The sequence below is a fragment of the Pinus tabuliformis genome, chromosome X (genome assembly GCF_031772625.1).
Source record: "Pinus tabuliformis cultivar Carrire ecotype Pingquan chromosome X, CPIR1, whole genome shotgun sequence".
Classification (NCBI taxonomy): Eukaryota; Viridiplantae; Streptophyta; class Pinopsida; order Pinales; family Pinaceae; genus Pinus; species Pinus tabuliformis.
In genome coordinates, this window is record NC_142308.1 from 60,343,342 (window position 1) to 60,367,710 (window position 24,369).

Below are 24,369 nucleotides of genomic sequence, written 5' to 3' on the forward strand. Positions count from 1 at the left end.
AACTCTTACATTACCAAATATGGCTCTCACGATACTAGTTTGGTGTCTGGTCCCCATGACCATGTCAGATGGGATAGGACACATTATGGTAGGAAATATCCCTATACCTCTACCTCAGGAAACCACCCTTACTTGAAACTATCCTACACCTACACCAACTGGGGTCATCAAAAAGGCTAAACAAAATGGTAAAAAAAGGAGAGTCCTCAATCTCATCCTAGGCCGTGAAACACTGTGCATTATGTGAATAATTTAGGCACCCAACCCACATATTCCCCAAATTAGATGAGTTAAAAACTCTCATGAATGCCACCAAAATAGCGACAATCGCAGCTCCACCAAAAGGAGAAAAAACCATACCTTTGCGTAACAATGAAATACATACCAGCCATGCATGCACTATATGCGAAAAACATGGTCACTATACTCATCATTGTCATAACATCCCTTGATACCGAGAGACATTAAAAACACTCATTCAAACCAACATGAATGAGCTAATAGCGCCAAACGACCCTAAAATGGACAATACATGCCAAAACATCTTCTACATTCAAGAAGAGGTAGCTTCATGCTCTGAAAAGCCTGCCTACAACACATGAAGGCAACATAAGTAGCAACTCCCTTCCTCTATGTTACCACATTGTGCTATGTGTGATGAACCTACTCATCCGGTGAACCTATGCCCCAAACTACGGACACATTACCAAAACCACCAACCCACCCAGGTTGCTCAAAAAAGAAAACTTAGAGACCAACAACATATATGCATGATCTGTGAGGAAAACCATCATACAAAGAGGTGCCTGCACCTTCCCAAATTCTGCAAAGCATTAAGTTTCGTATGTAAATTCATGAATGGAAACTATGATATTTTGAAATTAGATACAAAATATACAGAACCCACTCCCCCACTCGGTGAAGAAGGACCCCTAGATATCTTATGTGTGCTTGAGGAGAATAGGTAGCCAACAAAACTAGGCTCGCATCATTTCACCTCCCATCACTATCACTAGGCCAGATCAAGCCAAAAGTAGCTCAAAAGAACTTGGTAAGGAAAATCACCCATCACATGTGCCCTATGTGATAAACCCAATCATTTGATCAATAAATTATGTGAATTGAGTAGGTTCAATGACATTTTCCGCTTAGTGACACACATCCCCCATAAGCACCTCTCCAACCAAGAAAATATCACACGATGTTATTGTCACATATGCTTTCAATTCCACAACACAAGGAATTGTCAGTACCTTCCATGGTTTCAGGCAACAATAGTAGCACTAAAACCAATCCATACCAGCCGACCACACCATACCAAGATCACGACTCAGAGATGGATAACCCCATATGATATTCTGTTGCACAACAACAACAAGGCATCAACATCCCATAATATGAGTAGTACCACATCTCATACAATCTATTCAGTTAGTACCGAACCACTATAGGTAAACTCTACAAAATCTTCTCATAGCATGGATGATACCTCTATAATGTATGCCTTTCCAAAATAACTATCCCTGGTAAAAGAGGGTAAAGGCCTCATTCGATCACCACATCACCCCTCATACTTTCATTGAGGGGGAGTTAGTCCTTCGCTAAGATGTCACCTAGGAAGCAGTAGGACCTGGAAAGTTTGAAATCCTTTAGAAGGGCCCTTACATCATCAAACATTACCTCCTCAAGGGGGCATATATACTATCAGAACCTGATGGGGCTTGCCTTAAAAATCCTATCAATGGCCTCTACCTCAAAAACTTTCACCCATAAAATGCTAGAGTAGAGATGTATGTATCATGAATTATTTTTTATGATGATATCCTCGTCATAGATTCACTCTAAAAGGCATTCTCTCATCATGTGTCAACAAAAGGATCTTCCACCAGCTTATCACCTCGGATTCGCTGATGGTGCATCTCGATGGTCACAAAATCTCGCTGCTATAGCCTGGGACATATACTCTCCTGACCAGACACCTCGTCTCTTTAATGGAATTTGTATTAGGTCAACCACCAACAATCAAGTAGAATATGATGCCGTCATACGCCTCTTGGCTGATTCCCACCACCTAGGTATCTGTCATCTGCATGTATTCCTTAATTCCCAGCTAGTTGTATCACAACTAAACACGACTTTTCAAATCCAAGATCCATGTATTTTTCAGAAGTATTTACATGCACAAAGGTTAGCTAGATATTTTGATCAAATCACATTTACACATATACCAAGAAATCAAAATCATATAGCTGATCACATCACTAATCAAATCCTAGACTGGCATGCATCACATATATATAACCATCAAGATACATAAAAAATCAACATTAGATACATCTTAAAACAAAAAAATAATAAGAAATAAATCGAAAGTATAGATGCATATAACCACATCATGAGAGTCACCATAACTGATCTCATATATACATAATAAAATATATGAGTACAAAAAATCACTGGCCCACGACCAGGAAGAACAAGCCATCAAAAATATAAGGGAGCATCCTCATAAATGGGTTCTTTCCTTGGTACATACATCATCTCATAAAAATAAAAAAGCCATCAAGTCTAAGGCTTGTGCGGCACAATATTTGCATCCGGAGCGAAAATCAAACCAGTCGTAGCCATCGCCATAGTGATACACCGCAAAAATAGTCAGTGCGCCCATTCCAATGAAATCATCGTTTTAATGAAGATATCTACTAAACCATCCCATCCATTGATAGAAAACCCTCTAGTCTGAGACTCAATCTACCCCCAGTTGTCACGGTAACCTCGTAACTCCGCCTCAGTAGCTGCCAATCGCGCCTCTATATCCTCAACCCGTACACGCAATCTAGCAGCATCCTTATCTGCCGCTACCTCTCCAGAGGGCCCACTAATATCAAACTAGTGCCACTGCGCCAGGCGCTCTACACCACCCCGAGAAATAATTGGTGGCATCGCTACACTCAGTCGATGTGGAATAGGGGCGAGCCCTACAACACCCAAGTGTCTCAAATCATGGCTGACCAGATAGGCCAATGGACGCCCCTACAGCCCCACATCTGCAAAAAAACAATGCATAGTGTCAACATCATCGTAACTAAAAAACCATATATGAAAGCACACATATATATACAAATACTGAAAAAAATTGTACCTGCTGGTCCCCAGGCAAGAGTCTGAGGAAGCCCCATATCTAGATCTCCTCTGAAGTCTAATCCATGATATGGAAACTCTAGAATCAGTTGAGGATTGGACTTAAACCAATCCTCTACCATGGTGCTCCAATAGTGCCCTACCACTCCTCCACTAGCTCTCAGCATCACCCCTCCCTAGCGGTGCATACGTGGGTCCTTAGCAAGCCCTGCTAGTACTACAAGAACATGGCGGAGCATAATCACCCACTCATAGAGTAGGATGCAGAGCACACTCCCATAGTAAAAAACCCTTAGGGTCCCACGCCCCACCTATGTCAACTGCGAAAAAATCCCCTCATGCAGTAAACAAGCCCAATCAAAGAAGTGCCCCACTTGCAGCTGCTGTAAAACTGCTATGCAAGGCCCTAAACACCGGTGGGGAGACACTGACCCCACCAGTCTAACAATCATAGTCAGTGCTTATGACTTTGTTAAGTCCAAAACTGTTGTAATATTAATGAAACCCTCATCATAGGAGTTTAGGCCACAGTGACCCTCCTCCTCCGGCTTGGCCCAGTGTCAAATATCCATGTGCCCCGCTGGCAGTGGAGAGGGCAACACCTCCCCCCGAGGCATCAAACCTATGAAAAATTAGATATCGATATGAACCGATATCAACATGTCAGTCAGTCAAGTGACCATCATTTAATGGTCCAGATCCCAACATCATACCAAAAACCACAGGAACCAAGCATGTGACCTCATCAGAGGGTTTTGAAGGAACCTTAGAAGACCCACTAAACTAGCAGCTGACTCGTTGTAGGATTTTGTGCCACGACAGCCTGGAGACTCACCCAATATCTCTCCTCCTAGATCATCCTACCACCTAGGATACCACAAGTAAAAAAATAAAGTAAAAAGGGGAAAAAATTAGTAATTTTGCCCCACCACGCGCTTGTGTCAGGAACAGGTGTGTGGTGTGCACGCCTGTTTCCAAAATAGGTGCACAGTGCATGTGCCTATTTTTGAAACAGGCATGCACCCAGCGTGTGAACCATTAGGTAAGCTACAACGAACCCTATCAGGGATCATCGCGACATTACTGCCCTTAGATGTGCGAAACACGTGTGTGACTGGGCACTTTATGTGGGGTTGCCATGCAAAACCCCAAGGATTGCGTGGAGAATACACAAATCTTGATGAGTCACCCACACGGTCATTATATATTAACCCTAAAATGTTGTACAAGGGACTCCTATATGACCTATCTAACCTAGAAACTACCGAATTCACAAAGGCCAGGGCACAAGCTCTTACCTATCTCTCTCCGCGTGAATCCCGGGTACTCAGGCTGACTGCAACAACAAAAAATGCTCCATGGATAATGTCCACAACTTAGCAATGCAATTGAGTGATATTTGGGTCCCTTAGCCATATCTATCACCCTTTTTGCCATCTCTTGGGGTCCATTACAAAAGCCTAGGACATCCATTGGGAAAACCAGAAGAGACGCAAAGGTCAGTGCCACACCATCTTCATCATGGAAGCCTTTGTTTCAATAAATGCAAAAAAGTCATTTTTTGCCCCATTGTACACTCAAAAAGTCATGTCAAGTAATTCTCCAACTCTCTAAAATATATAACATTCATTATATATGTATGTCTTGAACAATGCTTTCACTTGGGGTATTATTTTTATCCATTGCAGGAACATCACACATGATCCACTTCAACCAACAACCCATTAAGCAAACAACATAACAGTTATCATTCTCCACTGAGCATGGTAGGCTCCCCCAAATATTTACATATCCTGACATGATTTCTCTAAAATGCACCATAAGGTCCATCATCTTGACCATGTTTATCACCATCTCATCTTCGCATATGATAAACATCCAAGTTTGTCGATAGAACCCCCCTTCATGGCTCCCGTCATCTTTGTATACCCCTCTTCACTCAGAGGAGCCATGACCCCATCAATCCGGCCTTGGAACCATCTCACGTAGATATCTTGAAGTTTAGCCTCATTATGCTACACTCATTTTGCATATGCCCCATTTCCTGGGCCATCACGGGTACTAAACAGATGCACTCCAACATCCTACATTTGGCCTATCATTCATCCATATTGCATAACCCATTTGTGTCACATCACCTGCCTCAATAACCTAACACAGAGACCAACTAATGTGCCCCCCACCCTTAGCCGATACACCACACCTCTACGCAGGTCACTGTCATCATGGGACACCCATTTCCGTGGTTGTACATCCAAACCACCCTCATATTCTTTTGGTAAGTGTACAAAGATTAAAAAAAATAAAAAATCTCTCATTTACATTATATGCTTAAAGTTCATGACCTACGCTTGGCAGCAGTCTCTTGTCACCTTTGGTCATAGCTTAAATGTCTCCAGAAAAACACATGAAATTTTTGCATGCCTATCAAAACCTACTCACCCCCATCCTGGTACTCTCAATGGCACTACGACCATTACCACCAGCAAACATGTTTTGACCGCTGCCATTGGCTCATTAAGCTCCAACCTCAGGATAACTATCCATATCCTCCTATATCGATAGCCTCACTATTATACCTATGCGACCCAAAATATTACAACCTGTTCATATCTCACATTGATTTCCTGACTCACCATGTCGGGCGGTTAACAACTCTTTTCCTTTCGACTTCAACAAATGTATCCCAGGAAAGAGGTAGTACCTTGGATACTCCCCCCCATCAAAAGCAGATATCCCTGGGTGGCACAATTGAACCAATATCTCTCACTGATGTCATCGGTCCCCTTGACATTCGACACCAAGTCAAGAATTCATGTCAAGGTGGTGTCGTACGTAGTTATTGTTTCAGTTTCATCCATATAGTTGAAGATCCCCGCATCACTAAGCACCTTATTCAATAGTTTTTACATTATGATACGAGGGAGGTACCCGCAGTCGAAGACCTATGAATACCATAGCATCCCAATCAACAATGCTTCACCTTGGTTATGCATAAGGGAACCATATTACGCCTATTGGACTAGAAAATGCCCTTGAGGATGTCAACAATTATCATCATCAGATATCAGCACGTCAATAACCACAATGTTGACTATACCACCATTGGTCTTTTTCCAGATTCTAATCATGTCCAATTAGCCATCATAACAAGCGTGGGTCATGCCTGCCTCATATAGACACATTTTATATTGTCGGTTTTTACGAGATCATGGTTACCATTGATACTCAATCAAGGGGTTTTCTCTACTCACCTTTGCAACAAGCTATCCTCTCTCTCAAAAACTCGATCAGACTCTCCATCAAAAAAGAAAACATAATTTATTTTGGTCATACAATTCCTCCTAACCTGCTACATTAGGGGGAAATGGTTAACACCCAAAAATCGTACACTTGTTAGTACAATCCAGAAGGCACTAAAAGTATCCATTAGAATGCACATGTGGAAATTTTCCAGCCAAATATGTTATGAAATTTAAAAAATCAAAGTTATCCTAAGGTCCAAATTTTACAAAGGAAAAATAATTAAGGCCGCACGTTTATTTCTTTGATAAACGCGTGTGCGGGATAACCTCTAAAAGTCACGCGCTTTAATAAAGGGATGACTCAGCGATGAGAGACCACTATACACACTTGGGCCCGATTCACTAACATGAGTTTAGTTTAGTACAGCCGAATTCGAGTCACCTTGGAGATATGAAACCCTCAATGGAATCATCTTGTTCTACTCATGTGTCTTTATCATACATGTACCAAGAGAGGGAAGAAGGATTCAAAATTTTTCTATATAAACAGGCCATGGGAGAACCAAAACATGGGACATTGTTATGCTGGCCAAATTGCTATTTGAGAAAACCACCATTGCATTTTTGAAGCAAAGGAAGTGAATAGCACTAGCATGTTGTTCATATTTCTTCTAAGCAACTCAACATCTTAGTGAGAGAAGAGGAATCCACCATTGGAGACTCTTCACACTTCTTTGAGAAAGAGAAGAAACTTGTAAAGAGATTGAGGAAATAAATCCCCTCGCTGAGGATTTTTGAGCTCCATAGCTCAAAGAATTCCCTTCAAGTGTTTGAGATTCATCTATTGTATTCAACATCTACCACCAACAATTAATAAAGGGACATTTCTCCATATATTATTAATGTGTTTTCTCCATTTGAGCATTGCTTTGTTTATGTACCTCTTTATTTAGTTTATGTTTATGTATGCATTGTTTCCACTATTTACAATGTTGTGTTTATTTAAGTTTGTCCACTAACATCACCAATTTTGACTGTGATCCTTTGCGCAGAACAATCCACTGCTAAGGGGGTGTCTTTTGGTACACTTGTGCTCCAAAAACACTACAACATTGATAGTGGAGCTTCATCTCATATGACGGGAGTTAGAGAATATTTCTCTAGCTATCAGGAGGAGCAGACGAACTTCCAGATCACTATGGGGAACATAACTAAATGTACTCCAGTAGGGAGAGGCACTATAGAGTTTCAAACTGAAACAGGAACCAACACTAGTGCTACTAATGTATTTCATGTGCCGGGATTGGGTATGAACCTAATTTCAGTGTCCCAGTTGCAGGACAAGGGGTATGATGTACACCTTATGGGGAAGAAAGGATATGTCAAACAATCTATCTGGAAGAAGGTGAGACAGATTGGAGTTAGAAGCAATAGACTATACATGTTGCAGATTGATTCTCCAATGGTACTGATAGGCAGGGATAATAGTAGCGAGAAGGATCTGAATAAAATATGACACAAAAGGATGGGACACTTACACCATGGAGCACTTAGGATGCTAAGATAAACTGTGATGGGTGTTCTAGTTCTTAGTACTGAGCATGATGACATTTGTAGAGATTGTGTACTTGGGAAGTATGCTAAGGAAGCATTTCCAAGAAGTGATAACAGAGCAAAAGGCATGTTGGGATTGATACACTCATATATTTGCAGTCTGTTACACTAAAAAATGTCACCATGACTATTTGCAGTTAGTATGGCTCCATCCACTGTCATACTATGCTCCTTGGCAAGTCTCTAAAAGTCAATTATCTTTGGTACGCAGTTTCTCTTAGCCTTACCTGCGTGTACGCAACCCAAGTTCACAATACCTGCGTACTTGTACGCTCTGTATGTAAAGGGGTGGGTGCGTACTCCTGTAAAGGTCAAAAGGCGCAAGTTTCACTCCAAAAAAGTTACTTGTGGTCATTTCTAGAGTCTTCTAGAAGCTTGTTTGACGTATATGAAGCGCCTCCAGATGGTTCATGTATCCCTACCAAAGAGGAACTTATCCCATCAATAGGGGAGCTATCCCATCCAAAGAGGGGCTTATCCCATTGATGGTGGACCTGAATAACTTCCTCTAGAGCACTATAAATACAGGCATTGGGCCAAAGGGGGGGAAGTTAAAAGCTGAACATTCCTAAGGGTAGATGCTGCTGGAATTAGGACTTCCTTGTAGAAGCTTGTGAGGAGAGATTACCATCTTTACTTGTTTCCATTGGGAGGTGGGTGAGCTGATCAGAATAAGGGAGAACTCTTGTGGACCCTGGGAGGAGCTTGCACAACACCAAGGCTCAGGTTGTAATGGTTCCTTTTGTTACCTTTTAATACAAATTAGTCCATTCTTCTCAACAATTTGTTATTTATGAGTTGTTTCATATACTCCTTGGTCTATATGTTAAATATGTTTTATTTTATGTGATATTCAGGTGCTATTTAATTTTTTGATTGTTAGTGAATGCAGGTTTCGAAGGGAAGGAGGAGCTCATCCGGATCAACGAAGCTGAACTACTACAACAGCGCTGGATTACAGGTAGGATCTAAACACTTGATTTCTCATATTGTAAAAGCATATTTAGGGAAGGATTGCTCTTATTTGTCTTGTTTGTCATTAGAAAGTCTTAGGCTTTCTAGGAAGGTCGGTTGTGTCCGCACTAACGACTCTTTCCGCGTGACAAAATGGCGACTTCACTGGGGAATCCATGAATGTGTTTGAGTTCTTTTTGATTTGATATTTTGGTCTGAGAAAAATCGCTTGTTTTCTGATTTTTGGCTATCTAATTGTGTATTTGGGTGGGTTAGCTTAGAGTCAATTTAGTTTTTTATTTTTCTTAGCTTTGCCAGCAGTACGCAGTCTCTGAGTTTGACACAGTGCGTACTTGTACGCACTGCGTCTTTGTGAACAGTGCGTACCCGCGCCTGTGTGAACAGATGACCTGCGTACCCCTGTCAATTTTGAGAAAATTTCAATTTTTGCTTTTTTTCTCTTTAGATTTTGTTTTCAATTTGTTTTTACTGCCCAGATCCATTAGTTTACTGTCAGAGATCTTCACCTGAACTTGTCCCGTTAGTGTCGAGGGTTTTGGTGGAATTCATAGGGATTTTTCCTTAGGGTTTGATTTTTAACTGGTCCTGTAGTGACTTTGGCGTTAGAGGTTGTCAAACTTTGGATCTCCCTAGTTTTGATCAGTCCTCTTAGGAGTCGGGCCTGTCATAGAAGTCACCCTAGTGAGAGACCTACCTTTGTGTCTTCTCTTTGCGAATCTCAAAAAGTTTGTTTGTTAAAGCCTTGAATTCCATTTTTGAAAAAAAAGAACAAAAAGATTTCGATTTTGTTTTTTGGTTAGTTTATGATTCTGCATGAACTGATCCTTAGTAGCATTTTGACTAAGTAAAACATCCGGGAATCATCCTTGTAGGCTTTTTTCCTCATTATTTTTGCTTTTAGGTAAATTTCCTTTTAATTTGCTTTTGAGTGAATTTGATTTGATTGTATTAGATTTGTTAAATTTGATTTGATAAAATAGTTTTACATGCTTTATTAATCTAGAAAAAACACAAAAATTCTTTTGGAAAAAGTTCGCTTTGGTAGCATTTGTAGACTTTTGGGAGAAAAAGGAAATTTCGTAGAGTAATTAGTGGTCATGAGTTGTGTGTTTTGAAAAGATAAAGAGAATTGTTTCTTTGATTGTCTTTACTAAGAAAGTTGTTTTCTATAAAATTTGCATTTTCCAACTCTCTTAGTTAGGAGATTCATTGAAAAAGAAAAGTAATGTAAATCATCTTAGGTGCATCTTTGTAGTGGTTGCGAGTCGAGTCTACACACCACCAGTTTCATCTCCACTACCTTTTGTCTTTAAGAAAAACCATAAAATTAACGCTTAAAGTAAAATCAACTTAGTAACTTTTATTTACTAGGGCTCTGAAATACCAATTTAGATCAGGCTAGTGTCTTGGAGTAGGAGAGTAATTAACTCTCCAAGACAACAAAACCAAACAAGTAGCTTATCTTGTGATAGAATAAATCCAATTGTCTCATTTGTACTCTGGGAAAGCTCCTCTTAAAGGAGAAGCACGAGCTCGTGTCCGAACCAGTGAGGGGATCAATCCTCCCTCGTTGGGAACGACGCCAGACACGCACGTATTACAAATGGTAAACCTCGGATTAACCATTGTCGAGGAGCCAGGGGTCACTTGTCGGTAAACCTTGGATTATTGTCAAGGAGCCGGCAAGGGGATTGAGCTTGATACTCTGCCCTTGCGTGCTGTCGGAGTCTAGACTGTTCCCCCAGGTGCATTTGTTGCGGTTGGTAACCTCAGTGACCATTATCTTTAGGATTCTACCGAGGTGACGGTGGAGGGAAGATCCCACTGTACCTGGAGCAGACGTCGGCTAGAATCACTTGGATTTTCCGGAGGGTTCACTTCACTCGAGACGGTTAAAGTGGAGGAACTTGTGCCGGTCTATTCATTAAGCAGGTTGCCGGGGTAACTGTTCCACCCGCCACTTCTGTACTGAATCTGGCAATGTTGGGTTTCATCTCCAACTAGAATTTTCGGTCTGGAAGGCTACTGTTTGTGCTTGGTTTGACGCCCTAGATTCTTTAGGCGTGTGATTCAAATTTGTTTGGTTCTTTAGAGACTTTAGGTGGTTTTCTTTGAGATTTTACTTTGTTTGCGTGTGCAGTAGTTAAAAGTTTTTAACTGTGGCGGAATTACCGAGACAGTCCCGTAGACTTCGGGGCAAGTCTCCTGAGGTTGTTTCTGTGGCCGAATTGTTGAGGAAATCCCGTAGACTTCGGGGTGAACCTCCTCAAGACGTCCCGAGTCATCACGAAGGTTTAAAGGTCCTTGTAACTCCTCCTAGTGGCAGTAGAGTAGGTTCACCTGAAGAAGGAGAGTCTTCGTTGGTAGTCCATCAAGATTACCAAAGTCTAGAAACAGGTTATAATCCTGAAGCAGTTGCAGTTTCTGAGCTTGCTGGTATTTTTTCATCTACTAGTGATATAGGCGAAGAAACTGAAATATCTGAACCTGTTACTCCAACTTCTAGTGTACCAGATTCACCTAGGGTAGAAAGAGTCGTCACCGAAAATCTTCCTACTGGTTTGATAGCTATTGAAGAACTTGCTCCAGAGGAAGAGTTAGGCGTATCTATTCTTGAAGATCAACCTACTATTGATCTAAGAGAACGTGAATCTATCTTTTACAGTCCTCCTAGAAGTACTACTTGGTACCTTTCGTTAACCAATTATTTAGACAACTCAGGGGTAGGTTTTTCTCCACCTCGTACTCCTTTTCCACCTGGAGGTATTTATACTCCTGTAAATATGTCTGGTCAGTCGTCCGTGTTTACTCAATCTCCTGAATCTTTCTTACATGGCAGTCCTTCTGTTCCCACCGGGTATCAGTCACTTTCTGGTACCTTTGCGGGGGCATCTCCTCAACCCATTGATCATGGGTTATTAGCTGGAAACAATGGTAATAAACCGTTGGGTGTAGGGGACATTTACATGATGACAGGTTCAGTTCCCGCTTCTCAACCTCAAGGTGGCCAATTACCGCCTGGGGGGCAGCCTCAATTAACGCCTAGGGGGCAACCTCAAGGTACACAAATTGTGTCTGGGGGGCAGCTTCAAGGTCAGTATGTACCTATGGTACAATACATGCCTCAAGGTCAACCCCAGCCTCAATATGTACCGCAGGGTCAACCTCAGTATCAATATTTACCTCAAGGGTATCAACCCCAAGGGTATCAACCTCAAGGGTATCAACCTCAAGGTCAAGGTCAACCCCAGATCAGTATTTACCCCAAGGTTATCGACCTCAAGGTCAATACTCGGGTCAAGGTTATCAACCACCTCAAGGTCAGTCATATGTTCAAGGTATGGGAACTGTACCGTTCAGTTATCAATCCTATCCTCAATCCGGTTATGGATCTCAGTATCCTCAACCTGTTACGGGTCAATACCTCGGAATAATAGTGTGGGATCCATCACAGGGTCAACAGGTGTTGCAGCCAAGTATACAGTTGGTACCTCAAACTGGACAACCTGTAGTTTCTGGTTCACCCCAGCAACCGCAACCTGTCCAGTCAAACGTTCAAACTTCTGTAACTTCGGTAGTTACTCAGCCGCCAATTTCACCTAGTACTCCATCTCAAACGGCTGCTGCAACTACCACAACATCTACCGCACTTACTTCTGGAGTATCGACACCTCCGGTTTCTACTGTCTCTGCAACCACTCCTCAGACATCTTTACCGTTGTCCGGATCTACGATTCAAACCACGGTCCAGATGCCTGTAGGGCAGCCTGGTTTAAGTACTGTTGTAACAAGTCAACCTCAATTTACCTAACAACAGTACCAGGGACAGTACCAATTCGGTCCTGCTGTCCAACAACCGGTTTACCAGTATCAACCGTATCCTGGGTACACTTATCAACAACCTCAGCAACCCCAGTACGGTCCGGTTAATCCTGGTTTTCCAGGAGGATATAATATCCCTAATGCGATTCCTGTTCCTAGTTATCCTGGATATCCTCCTCCTGGGACTGGTCTTGTGACCCAGAGTTTTAGAGATGCTAACTGGCAGTTACCGTTTATCGTGACTTTGGATTTACCAGACTTGACGTGCCTAACGAACGATCCAATTCAATATCTTCCGTTCTGGCCGCCAATGCCAAATAAGTTGCCCAGCGATATACCCAAGTTCGAAGGTAAGTCTGGAGAGGATCCGTCCAATCACATGATGACTTACCACCTCTGGTGTGCTTCCAATTCTATCTCGGATGATTCGATCCGCTTACGTCTTTTCCAGCGTACGCTCATTGGTCTCGCGGCCAAGTGGTACATTGAGTTACCACGGGCCTCTTTTTACAATTTTAGCCAGTTAGCTACCTCGTTCCTAACTCATTTTCAGTTGCCGGTCAGATACGATAATGGTACTGAGTTATTAACTTCATTAAAACAATCGACGTGCACTTATATTTCCGATCATATCCATGAATGGAGACGTCGAAGACGTTTAGTGAAAGTTTTTATCCCGGACCAAATCTTAGCTGAATGGTTTGTAAAATCATTATTACCGAAGATTACTGAAGATGTAGCTAAGGCCGGAGTAGTTACTGAGGAGCAAGTCATTGCTCAAGCCCAGTACCTTGACTTAGTTTACACTCAGTCGGGTACGTTGCATGAGAAGATCCCAGATCTTCCTAAGTCGAATCAAATTGCTGCTGCTCCTTCGGGGTCTCATGCTGCTGATGGCATGATTGGTACGGTGAATACTAAAAGTAAGAAGAAATCCTCAAAGAATTCTTCTCCTATAATAACCTTACCAGACTCCCCGACAGGAGAGTCTTCTCCTAAAATTACCGCCGACATTCATGCTGTAGAGACATCTACGGCTAAATCAAAAAACGGTGGTAAGAAGAAAGGCAAGAAGAAGGATAAAACAGACAAGGCTCCAAAGGAGAAAAAAGAGAAGTCGGAATCTAATGACGAAAAGCGCAAACCTCGCTATCGTTGTTTAATTTGTGAAGAAGATCATTTCACAAGAGATTGCCCTCATCGGGCAGAGGTTGTGAAAATCGTTAAGGGTTCCCCAACTCCTGCTGTTTTGAAAGATCCATTTCCAAAGTAGGAGAGTAAAATGATAGGTTCTTCCTCGAGTGCCAGTGAAGAACCCATATTGATGATGTCTCATGTATGGATTGCGACTCGATCGCAAGATTATGGTAGTAAGAATCCTGTTGATGGCAAAGAAGCAGAATCTTCTCATTCTAATCCATCAACCTCAGCTCCCGATTCCGATCCACTACAGATCGAGAAACCTAACCCAGACTTGGTAATCAAACCGCCCGCCAAGGGTATACTTCGAAAGTCTGCTTTCAATCCACATGCGAGAGCATCTCAGAATTATAACATTGTCGAGGATTTAGCTGTTTCACCCTCAGCAATGTCGGCTTTGGAAGTGCTGCAATCATGCCCAGCACAACGAAAATTACTCTTGTCGGCTATAGGAGCTGTTGATATTCAGGACCCGAACCTGATAATCTTTGATCTAGAAAATAGTACACCACGCCTCTCTCATCAAATGGCTTTCCAGATACCAGTGATAGTAAAAAACAGGCCTATTCATTGGACTGTAATTGATGAAGGAGCTTCTACATGTATTATGTCGATTCAGTGTTGGAGATCTCTTGGTTCTCCTTCACTGAACCAATCCCCGACGATTCTTAAGGCCTTTGATGGCCATGGGTTCCATCCGTTTGGCATTCTACAGGATTTGCCTATAGGGGTTGAAGGAAAAACCGTTAGTCTAGATGTGGAGGTGGTTGATGCCCCTCTAGACTACAACCTTCTTTTGGGTCACAGTTGGTCTTACGCTATGACAGCAGTCGTGTCATCGGTCTTCAAAGTTATAAAGTTTCCACATAATGGTAAGATCATGACGATAGACCAGCTGGCTTACTTTTCATCCGACCCAGCCTCTTCAGAGAGTATCCAGCATGTCGGTAAAATGACTATCCCTTACAAGGATGTTGGTGTAGGATTAGTTAAAGATTTTGGTTTACTGGGAACTTTTCCTTTTCCTTCGATCAATGCAGACCCTTCATTCGCATCCATTCATATGATTACTTCAGACACTATTATTTACGATGATCCTTGGATTTTCCCATCTGAATCTGAGATAGACTCATTCGGTAATGCGATGCCTTTGAGTCCATATTAAATTGCTTATGAGGTCGTGCAGTCTTTTTCCGACTCCAGTTCAACCCAATTCGACCAAATGAATGTGGTCCGTGAGGAATCACTTTTCACATCAACCTCAGAACGGATAGAGTTTCCTGAAGTCGTGTCATCTGACAAAAAACTTCGCGAAATCCTAAGTGTAGACGATCTACCATGGGAAGATCTTCATCATAGATCTTTGTTTTTAGCTGAGGGTGATGACTTTGAAAATGATTTTTCATAAATTTTTACAGCTGAATATGTCAAGGATGCTCAGAATCCCACAAAACATCCTGATTCAGAGTTGAATTTGGAAAACATTTCCCAAACTATTGCCATTGACATTTCAGTCAAAACCAGAATTATTAATAACATTCATATAGGTGCCTCGTGTACAGATAACGAAATTCAAACATACAAGGTCCTATTTCAAGAATTCTGCGACGTGTTTGCCTGGTCCTATGAGGAAATGCCAGGAATTGATCCCTCCATTGTTGCTCATGAAATCAAGACCTACCTGGACGCTAAACCCGTTCGGCAACGTCTGCGTCAGATACACCCTAGGAAAGCGGCTGTGATTAAAGCAGAAGTAGAGAAGCTTTTGAAAGCAGGTTTCATTTATCCGATCTCGTTAACGGATTGGGTATCAAATATTGTTCCGGTTAACAAGAAACAAGGAACAATAAGAATATGTATCGACTATAGGGATATAAATCGTGCTTGTCCAAAAGACAACTATCCCACGCCCTATATCGATCAAATAATTGATGATTGTGCTGGCAGTGAAATATTTTCCTTTATGGACGGTTTTTCCAGTTACAACCAAATTAATATTCTACCTGCCGATCAGCCAAAAACGGCTTTCATTTGTCCTTGGGGGACATTTGCTTATTGCAAATTACCTTTTGGACTTAAGAATGCCGGAGCCACTTTCCAACGGGCAATGTCTTACGCGTTTCACGACATCAAGCACATTGTGCAACCGTATCTCGATGATTTTCCTGCTCATTCTTTACATCGAGCTGATCACCTTGTCCACTTACACGCTATCTTTATGAGGTGTCGACATTATCGAATTCGGTTGAACCCACACAAATGTGTCTTCTGCATAGAAGTGGGACGATTGCTAGGATTTGTTGTTTCAAAAGCCGGTATCCGCGTCGATCCCTCGAAGGTCGAAGCTATCATCAAATTGCCTCCTCCTTCAAGTTTGCGCCAACTCCAAAGTTTGCAGGGGAAAGCAAACTTTTTGCGTCAATTCATTCCTAACTATGCCGAGGTTACAAAGGGTTTCATCCGGTTGTTGAAACAAAACGCTCAATTTTCTTGGGATGAGATAGCTCAGAAATATTTTGATGCGCTTAAGCACGCGTTGACCCATGCACTGTTGCTGCATCCTCCCAACTACAACCAAGACTACTTTTTGTATCTCGCCGCCTCCCACTCCACCATTGGAATGGTCTTAGTTCAGGAAGACGAATTCGGAACGGAACATGTGATATATTATCTTAGTAGGACGTTAAATCCCACTGAGCTAAAATATTTGCATGTGGAGAAATTGGCCCTGGCAGCTGTTCAGGCTGTCCAGCGTTTTCGTCATTACATTCTCCTACGTAAAACTACAGTGATTTCGGATTGCAACCCAATGATCTATATTTTGACTAAACAATTGCTAGGGGGCAAGTACTCCAAATGGATTGTTATCCTGCAGGAGTTCGATTTGGAGTTCGAGAAGTCCAAGTCTAAGAAATCCTTAGTCTTTGCGGAATTGATGTGTGACTTCCCGCGTGCTGACACAGAAACTGTGGCAGAGGAACCCATTGCGGACGAATCTCTGTTTCTTATCAGTACTTTAGATCCGTGGTACGGGGATATAATCGTCTATCTCCAAACCCAATCCTTTCGGCCCGAAGCTTCAAAGTCAGAACGCCGGAAAATTCGATTCCAGTCCCAACAATACAGAATTATTGGAGATACTCTTTATCATCGTGGGGCGGACTTGGTTTTTTGTCGTTGCTTAACTCATGAAGAGGCAGAAAGGGTTTTCAATGACTGTCATTCTGGAGCATGTGGCAGTCATATGTCTGGGTATGCCACAGCTCAGAAGGTGTTGCGTGTTGGCTATTTCTGGCTGTCCATGTTTAAATATTGTATCATTGCAGTCCGAAAATGCCACAACTGTCAAGTTTTTTATCGCAAGATGAGCGCACCACCTGCCCCTCTCCACCCTATAATTGCCGTTGGTCCTTTTGCTAAATGGGGTATCGATTTTATTACTTGTAACCCTCACTCGGCCGGGGGGCATGCGTATATCATCCTTGCGGTTGATTATTTTACTAAGTGGGCCAGGGCGATGCCTACATTCGAGGCAAGCGGCAAAACAACAGCGATTTTCGTATTCAATCATATTATTGCTAGGTTTGGTGTCCCACAAGCGATAATCACTGACCATGGGTGCCATTTTCGAAACATTATGATGACAGAACTTACAAGCCAGCTTGGTTTACGCCATGATAGTTCTACTCCTTATTATCCTCAAGCAAACGGTTTGGTTGAATCCATCAACAAATTTCTAGTTATCATGATCCGACGAATCATTGGTATTCATCGGTCGAATTGGCACAACATGTTATTTTCAGCGCTTTGGGCCTATCGAACCTCAGTAAAAACATCGACAGGGTTCACTCCTTTCCAACTAGTTTATGGTTTGGAAGCAGTGTTGCCCATTGAATGCGAAACCCCATCACTTCAAATGGCTATCGAATTACTCCCAGCTACTTCCGAAGAGGAGAAGCGTCTGTTATACTTAGCTAAATTAGATGAGACTCGACGAGATGCTGCTTTAGCAATTGAGACTCACGCAAAAAGGATGAAAGCTCAGTATGATCGTAACGTGACCCCTCGTAATTTTTCGGAAGGAGACCTAGTGCTATTATATGATCAAGCTAACGACAAATTAGGTGCTGGAAAATTCGTCCCTATGTGGCATGGTCCCTACATTGTCAAGCGAAAGCTAGCAAAAGGGGCCTATGAGCTGGTAGATTTTGATGGGGACTCTTTGGGTAAGCCCAGAAATGGACTTTACCTAAAGAGGTATTATGCTTAAATGGTGGGTATGGAGATTTAGTTAGTTTAGTTAGGTTAATTTTTCTTTCTAGCTGGTATGATTGCTTAGTTTAGATAGTGTGCTTAGCTTAGAGAGTGTGTTTTTGTCGTTATTCTGGCTTATCTTGGTTTTACTCTTGATATTACAGATGCCGACGCCTCTCCAAACGTACATTGGATTTGCTAATGGTGCTTGTCGTAGTACACGGAATATCTCTTCCGCAGCTTGGGTTATCTATTCACCCTCTGACGAGTTAGTTTCTATGCATGGGGTGAGCCTCGGTCAAACAACAAACAACATTGCAGAATACAGTGCAGTGATTGAGCTATTATCTGAATCTATTTCATTTGGGATTCGGAGTTTGATAGTGAGGTTAGATTCTGAACTCGTTGTATTACAGCTTAATAGAGTCTATGCCATTAGAAATCCAGTGTTATTAAGATTGTTTTTGAGGGTGCGTCTCTTGGAACGTGAATTTGATTACATTGAATATCAACATATTCCAAGGTATTTAAATACATTAGCAGATGCAATGGCGTCTCGAATGTTAAATAGACATTTGTAACAATCATAAATGCAAATTTATAAACATTTCATCACACATGTTTAACAAAATAAGCCAGTAATAATGATATATATAGATAGGATTGTGTCAAAAATATACATCGTCTTCGATCATAGGTTGAAAAACACCTTATGATCGGCAAAAATGATAAGTACAAAAAACCAAAAATGTCGCATGTGTCTACAAAAGTGACTAGCCAATCACTGGTGGTGCTCTCTATACGAGACCACTGCCCACGCTACCCTACACAGGAACCTCCTGAAAGGTCCTGGGACTACGACCACGTAGCGCTGAAGTCGGATAGGAATGTCATCTATAGTGGTCTCTGGTATACCCGCCGTGAGACGCTCTAGATCCTGTTCCAGCTCGGCTAAGGTCTCTGCGGCCGCATCCTGTGGGGCCGGTACTGGTACAGCTGGTACTCTTCTCTCAAAAGCCCGGAGATTGGCCGGACGCCGTGGACCTACATCTGCATTTTGAAAATTTGTGCTGTCAGTTTTGAGACGATATATAAAAAAACAAAAAAAAAATAGATAATTTAAAAAACTTGTGAAAAATGAAATACCTCTGTCGTCCCATTGTTCTCCCTGTGGCAGAACCATGTCCGGATCATTGCGAAAATCCATTCCGGCATAAGGAAAATCCTGAATCGTGAAGACCTGGCCTTCCAGCCAGTGAAAGTAACCATCAGGAAATCGAATAACTGCTGCTCCCTCATCAGGATGCCGGGCCATTACCGCAACCCATCTCGTCAACTTAGGCTCCCGAGGAGCCCCAACTGGAACTGTAAGATGCTGGGGGATCAGCATTGGAACTCTCTTTAGGGCAAAGCTCACAACTAAAGGCCCATATCCAAAGGTCTTCAGTTGTCCGTTCTTTGCCCTGGTTAGTTGGCCCTTCATATTGGCCAACACAGCATCGCACCAGTTGAAAATGGTGCCTCGGAAGCAATCTATAGCCATCCGCATTTGGGAACTAGTGGCTATGTGCAAAGCGGCAGCACCGCAAAGTCTGGTAACTGTAAAGGCAATTACCATAAGTTCAGGTTGGGATATGTACTTGATTTCTATCCCCTTCTCATGGTTTTGATTGTTGCACCACTCTAGCCGGAGACTAGCAAGGGATTGGCCACCCGGCCTAGTCCCGAATAGAGAGAGTTGCTCGCCCCTGTTAGGCAAGCCAGTGAGAAAATATATGTCGAAGGACTCTATCTCGAGCTGGTTTTCTCCGATGTAAAAACATTGATCCTGAATATTCCACCTTTCAACCAGCCACTCTAAGAATGGCATCTGGGCCCTCATGCCAGGTATGGCCCAGTACTTGTAGAGACCGGATGCCTTTAACGCATCAATAGAAGGTTGATGACCTATTGCGGCCAAATCAACGTCTTCGTGTTCTCTTTCACGCCAATCTAGCATGGTGAGTGACCTACACACCAGAAAACAATGATTAGAATTCATTAAACAAAATTTGGTTGGTTAAATTTGGGGTTTGGGGTTTGAAAATCCGCGTTTCACGGGGTACGCACCCCACGCTCAGAAAATAGAGCAGCGGTACGCAGCTGTCCTGAAGGTGGGCTGCGTACTCCGACCTTTTTCCCATATACGAAAAAGTCGGGGTACGCAAGTCGCCCATGGGGCACCTGCGTCCCCCGAAAGGCGGACTTTAAAACCCTAAACCCTCCAAAAAATCAAACTAAAACTTGAAATGAAATTCTAAACGGATGAAATTGAAGAGGAGGATGTTGTGAAATACCTGAAAGAGACGGCGCTCGATTCTGACGGTCGGATTTTCCGCAAAGTCCACGGGAAGTTTCTTGTCAAAAGCCCTTTTCTCAACCTCAACATTAAAATGGTAAAAATGACATGGTAAAAAGTCTTTTTATAGGTTTTTTGGATGAATGAATGCTAAGTTTGTTTATTTTTCACCATGAAAGGATATTTTTCAATGTATTTTTACCCATCTTAAACAGGTATGAGTAATGTGTCGTTTTTGTGAAGGACAAAAGGACTTTACGGTAAAATCATCATTTTTCACAAACCAAGACATCAGAGTCATCTTTTAAGCCCTTTTCTGACTCCTAAAAAATGAAAAGATTGCCGAGCGTTTCTTTTACTCTCGTTAAAACGGAATTAAAAGACGGTCCCCTTGTAGCTCTTTTCTGACCGTAAAAACAGGAAAAGATTGTCGGGTTTTTGTCGTTTCAAACTCGATACGGAAATAAAACGACGTGTCCTTGATCGCTTTTTACTTTTCAGGTCAGAGACAGTAATCATGAAAGTACTCCTTGGTCGCAAGATCAAGCGGTTCTCTCAGGTATTATTTTATACTTTTTCGGGCTTGGGAGACACAAATTTACGAAAAAGTTCACCTTGGAGTCTTCTTTAGTTTTTTCAAACTCTCTAAAAATTGAAAAACGCCGAGTTTCTCCTATACTGGACTCGTTAAAATTTCACAGTAAAGGACCTGTTCGATTACAGACAGGAACAGACCACTCCTTCTTAGGGTCCGAATCTAAACTAAGTTGGACTCATCCGAAGGATTAGCTTATAATCAAACATATGTTATCCTCCTCAAGCTTGTAAAAAATAAAGAGGTACTTGCCAGAAATGGTGGGGGAAAAGAGAGAAGAATGAACCTATTTGTCATCCTTTGTTACAGAAGAACCTTATCACCGCTCTTGAACACGACACTTTTCATTCACCTAGGTTGGGAAATCCTTTGCCTTAAAGTTGATCAAACCATTTTGAAAGTCTTCAACCGTTTCTGGGTATTAACTTTGGGTCAATCGTCACCAAGCCATCTGTCGTGTCGTTATGTGTTCAAGAGGTCTCTGCAAATAAACCATTCATATGCAAAATACTTGTCATCCATTTTACCATCCCTGAGTCAGTCCTTGCAGCAACATTTCTTCAACTTGAACAATGATTTCGTGTTGTGGGCTTGCCTACAATGGGTCGCTTTCTATCGACATCAACACATTATCTAGAAAGATGACTTAGAAATCGTCAGTACCTTGAAGTCTGCATGCATCAATGGCAGGTTTCTTGCCTTTGACGACAGTTTACATCATTGACTTTCGATCAAAGGATTCTGTGACGTGTTCGACATCAACCCATTCATTCACATTTCATGGATTGTACTGGGTACTTGAGAACCATTAACATTACTGGTGGTCTCTCTCACACTTGTTAACGGTTTACATCATTGACTAGTAATCAAGTGGTTTCTACCATGCTCGACATCAACTCATTTATTCGCATGGATAGAATCGTACCAATTCGGGAAGTAGAAATGAAGACCCTGGATCTAGTTTCCACCATCCAGGCTGCGAGGAGTTTTGTATTCATTATATAGTAGACTAATCATAAACAGATGGCTGCGTCCATACTGTGTCTACAAAAGTCTATGATTGTAATGTACTGCAAAATCATTCTTGTATCAGAGCAGTAGTTGGATTGTTAGTTAAAGTTTTCAATCTGAGTATGGGAATGCCTACCTCAGCGATGATATCATCTTATATATGTATTTTGTGTTGAATATTTGCAGGTTCTGACCGGGTCCTCCGCAAGATACTCCTTGAAATGATAAAGTACTTCACCCTTCCTAGATCATAAAAACCCTAATCTACTACAGGCTTCGCACTTTAGGGGGCAATCTGTTACACTAAAAAATGTCACCATGACTATTTGCAGTTAGTATGGCTCCATCCACTATCATACTATCCTCCTTGGAAAGTCTCATGCTCTTCATGTCAAACTTCAAGAAAAAGAGAAAAGTCATTAAAAGTCAATTATCTCTGGTACGCAGTTTCTCTTAGCCTTACCTGCGTGTACGCAACCCAAGTTCACAATACCTGCGTACTTGTACGCTCTGTATGTAAAGGGGTGGGTGCGTACTCCTGTAAAGGTCAAAAGGCGCAAGTTTCACTCCAAAAAAGTTACTTGTGGTCATTTCTAGAGTCTTCTAGAAGCTTGTTTGACGTATATGAAGCACCTCCAGATGGTTCATGTATCCCTACCAAAGAGGAACTTATCCCATCAATAGGGGAGCTATCCCATCCAAAGAGGGGCTTATCCCATTGATGGTGGACCTGAATAACTTCCTCTAGAGCACTATAAATACAGGCATTGGGCCAAAGGGGGGGAGGTTAAAAGCTAAACATTCCTAAGGGTAGATGCTGCTGGAATTAGGACTTCCTTGTAGAAGCTTGTGAGGAGAGATTACCATCTTTACTTGTTTCCATTGGGAGGTGGGTGAGCTGATCAGAATAAGGGAGAACTCTTGTGGACCCTGGGAGGAGCTTGCACAACACCAAGGCTCAGGTTGTAATGGTTCCTTTTGTTACCTTTTAATACAAATTAGTCCATTCTTCTCAACAATTTGTTATTTATGAGTTGTTTCATATACTCCTTGGTCTATATGTTAAATATGTTTTATTTTATGTGATATTCAAGTGCTATTTAATTTTTTGATTGTTAGTGAATGCAGGTTTCGAAGGGAAGGAGGAGCTCATCCGGATCAACGAAGCTGGACTACTACAACAATGCTGGATTACAGGTAGGATCTAAACACTTGATTTCTCATATTGTAAAAGCATATTTAGGGAAGGATTGCTCTTATTTGTCTTGTTTGTCATTAGAAAGTCTTAGGCTTTCTAGGAAGGTCGGTTGTGTCCGCACTAACGACTCTTTCCGTGTGACACAGTCCTATGTCCACCAAAGCTCTTAGTGGAAGCGAAGATTTTGTCACTTTTATTGATGACTATTGCAGGAAGATCTAGATCTATTTTCTAAAGAGCAAAGATGAGGTCTTTGATCAGTTCAGAGATTTCAAGGCACTCGCATAGAACACGACATGGAAAAAATCCAAGTGTTGTGTTCAGATAATGATTGATAATACATTGATAAATACTTCACAAGTTTTTGTGCATAGGAGGGCATCAAAAGGGAATGGACAAATCCATACAGCCCTCATCTGAACAAAGTAATGGAGCGGAAAAACAAAACAATAGTTGGGGTTGCAAAGGCTATGTTATATGACCAAGATTTGCCTAGATTTTATGGGCTGAGGGATGTAACACACCGATGTACATTCAAAACAGAACACCTCATAGAGAATTGGGGACAAAATTGCCAAAAGGAGTCTTCACAGGCAAGAAGCCTAAAATAAGTAATTTGAGGATCTTTGGGAGTGTGGCTTACTATCACATCCTAGATGAAAAATGGAGTAAGTTAGATCAGATTTTAGATAAGGGGTTCCTCGTAGGATATAGAGAAACCTCAAAGGCATACATGATCGAAATTCCTAGTAGTAGGAATGTTTTAGTAAGGCGATATGAAAAGTTCATGGAAGAAAAAGCTTTTAGAAAATATCGAGAGATGCCTACAGGAGATTATACAACAGAAGTTCCATTAGTCCAGCAGTATGGACAACAAGTTGGACAATTAGGAGGGAAATCACAGGGATCAAGTACAATGACCAGTACTAGCATCTCCTCAGGAGTAGGAGATCTAGGAATTTCTCAGCAGATGGAG